This window comes from Pinus tabuliformis, chromosome Q (assembly GCF_031772625.1).
Source record: "Pinus tabuliformis cultivar Carrire ecotype Pingquan chromosome Q, CPIR1, whole genome shotgun sequence".
In the NCBI taxonomy this organism is placed as follows: domain Eukaryota; kingdom Viridiplantae; phylum Streptophyta; class Pinopsida; order Pinales; family Pinaceae; genus Pinus; species Pinus tabuliformis.
The window spans coordinates 659132847-659136694 of NC_142296.1; positions in this window are offsets into that span (position 1 = coordinate 659132847).

The following is a 3848-nucleotide window of genomic DNA, read 5'->3' on the forward strand; positions in this document are numbered from 1 at the left end:
ATATTTACATTGAAAAAATGAGATTAAGTGATGGGGTTGTCACAAACCACTTCCCTTTGGGGGAATACTGTCCTTGGTGTTCTTTACTGATATGTGATATAAAAATCATGTTTAAAACAAACACATACTGCTTATGGAGCTTTATACACATAGCTTTGTATAACATTTATAGTTCATATAAATTTTCTTTAACTAGTAAACAAAAAGGCATATGCTTCCCTCATTGAGTTAGTCATTTCCCAAGTGGCTTCCTTGGGCCCAAATAGCCTCCATTGTACTTTGAATTACTCTATATCTTGATTTTGGTGCATGGTTCTCCTCTGATCTAGGATGCATAGTGGTTATGGGTGGAACTCTCCCTTTGGTTCTACATGTAGCACCGACCAATCAATCACATGATTAGAATCATGTACACATATTTTAAGTAAATAAACATGGAAAGCATCATCGACTTTTACTGATGGGAGTAAGGCTAGTGTGTAGGCCACTGGTCCGATCCTTTCAAGGATTTCAAAAGCTCCACAAAAATGAGGTGCCATCTTGGCACATGACCCAATCTTTAAGGAAATTTTCTTAGGCTTAATCCACAAATAGACATGTTCCCAAACTTGGAACTCTTTATGTACCCTATGCTAATCTGCATAACTTTTCTTCCTATCCTGTGCCACCTTCAAGTTTTGTTTGATGATATGAACTTGTTGTTCCACTTATTTGAGAATTTAAAGCGTAATAAGGACCCCTGCTTACTGGATCACTCCAGCTGATAGGAGTATTGAAAATCCTCCCATACAATGCCTCAAATGGGCTCATCTTCAAGGACTCTTGGTAGCCATTATTATATGCAAATTCTACAAGTGGAAGATACTCTTCCCACTTCTTTTGTTGGTGCATTACATACATCCTCAACATGTATTCGAGGATTCAGTTCACCCTTTTTGTTTTTCCATCCATTTGCAGATGATAAGTAGTACTAAAGGCCAATTTAGTCCCCAATCCTACAAATAGATCCTTCCAAAACTTGGAAGTGAACTTAGCATCCCTATCTGAGATGATCTTCTTGGGAACTCCATGCAACCTCACAATCTCCCTTATGAAAATTTGAGCCACCTCACTAGCTGAGTTGGTGGATTTGACCACCACAAAATGAGCCACCTTGCTCAACTTGTCAATCACCACCATAATTGCATCATGTTTTCTAGAGGTCCTCGGTAATCCTGTAATGAAATCCATGGAGATCACCTCCCACTTCCATTCTAGAATGGGAATGGGCTACAATAAACATGCAAGATGCTTGTACTCAGCTTACAATTGCTGACATTCTATGCATATAGCAAAAAAATCAACCATGTCTCTCTTCAAATTTGGCCAAAAAATATAACTTTTTGATGGTTGTGAGAGTCTTTTGGTACCTGGATGGCCTAGATATGGCTTTTCATGAAATTCTCTCATGATGAGCCTCTTTAATTCCTCGCTATTTGGCACATATATTATATTCTTTAATTTGATTAGACCATCACCTGTGAGATGATACTCTTCATCCTCACCATATTGTTGTAACTTCTCTTTTATTTGTTGGTGCTTTTCATCATATTCTCTTTCATTTTTTACACTTTCCACCAGGTCTGCTTCATAAAATCTTATGTCTACCAAATGATTCAGTTGATACCTTTTGCTAAGTGCATCAACCACGTTATTCTCTTTTCCCTTTATATACCTAATTTTGAAATCAACCTTGCTGAACACGGCTAACCATATTGCTTGCCTTACATTTAACTTGGGTTGTTAAAATAAATACTTTATCCCTCCATGATCAGTCATTAAGATGAATTTTCTGCCAAGAAGATAGTTCCTCCACATCTTCAGCACATGGATAATGACAACTAATTACAGATCATAAGTTATGTAATTATGTTCATGTTCATTTAGCTTTCGGGATTCATAGCACACCACTTGACCTTCTTGCATCAACACTCCACAAAGCCCTTCCTTGAAGGCATCTATGCATACTACAAAATCCTTATCAGGATCTGCAATCCTCAACACTGGTGCATTCATGAGCAATTATTTTAATTTCTCAAAGCTTGTTGCACACTTAGTTTTCCATTCAAATTTCTTTCCTTTTCTCTGCAAGGATGTGATAGGATGGCCTATCTTGGAGAAGTTTCAGATGAACCTCCTATAGTAACATTCCAATCCCATGAATTATCTAACCTCATTCACATTATTTGGTGTTTTCCATTCCATGATTGCTTTAATCTTCTCCGGATCAACTGTTACTCCCTCCTTGGAGACAATTTCCCCTAGTAGTGAATTTGTGATTAGAAGAAATTGCATTTACTAAGCTTTGCATAAAGATTATTCTCTCTTAGCAATTGCAATATTGTTGCCAAATTCTTTTCATGCTCTTCTTCAGTGCTTGAATACACCAATATATCATTAACAAAAATAACGACAAATTCGTCCAAACAAGGATGTAACACAATATTCATTAGACACATGAAAGTGGCAGGGGTGTTAGTAAGCCCAAAGGGTACCACTACAAACTCATAGTGCATGTATCTTGTCCTGAAAGCAGTCTTGTGGATATCCTCTTCTTTGATGTGCACTTGATGATACCCATACCTCAAATTGATCTTGGAGAATATCGTTGTTCCCATCAGTTGATTGAATAGGTCATCAATATGTGGCAACATATACCAGTTCTTATTGGTCACTTTATTCAATTGTATGTAGTTTATACAAAGTTGGAGCGTCCCATCCTTTTTCTTCACAAATAATACTAGAGCTCCTTATGGTGACACACTTGTTCGTATGTAACCTTTATCAATCATTTCTTTTAACTGCAATTTTAGCTCTACCAACTCATGAATGCTCATAATGTATGGTGCTTTGGACGTTGGTGCTGCTCTAGGAACCAATTCAATAGATAAATCAACTTCTTGTTGAGGAGGTAAACTAGACATGTTTGTTGGAAACACATCCTCATATTGCTGCAACATGGATAATTCTTTAGTGATTCACTTTCTTCCCACCTAGAATTGCCACTAGCCTCTTTATCGCTAGATATTTGCACAACAAATAATTTACATCCCTTCTAGTAATTGCGTTTAGCCTACATTGCTATGATTAATCTAAATGCAATTGGTTTTTGCTTGCTTTGTAATATTTTTCTTTCCCCAACATCATCCAAATATTCAATTTCTTTTTCAAAACAATCTCCTTTGGTCCTATGCATGTACAACCAATCCATGCCCAATATTATGTTATGCTCACCCAATGGAAGAAATTGTAAGTGTGTCGTTGTGGGCATGCCACTGAGATCAAATGCACATGACTTCACCCAATGATTAAATTTTCTCTTTGTCACGGTTTCTAATTGAACTAACCATGGCTATGTTTGCAATTCCTTAATCAATTTGCACTTTTCCACAAGCTCTAGGCTGACATAGATGTAGTTAGAACTAGGGTCAATTAAAATGGAAATTAATTGATCACACCTTTTACCTTCCATCTCAATGATGGACGCTTGGTGGCCTGCTTGGCGATTGTTCATGGCTAAGTAAATTCTGGGCAAGATTTGAGTTACACCCCCCACTGTGCGAGCTTCCTGGGCACTATAAATATTAGGCCTTGCATTTCTTTGATGTGGGAAATACCTTTTACAATAGTTTTCACCACATTTCCAACACTTTAATAGCTCCTTTACCTCAATTTTCCGTTGCTATGTTGCTGGCTATTCCGTATTCTCTTTAGCAGTTGGACTAGTTTTCTATTGGAATTGATTCATGGCAGCTAGGTTTACTTCCCTTTTTATATGTGAATTTCTTGGGCGATTGATTTTTATTTCC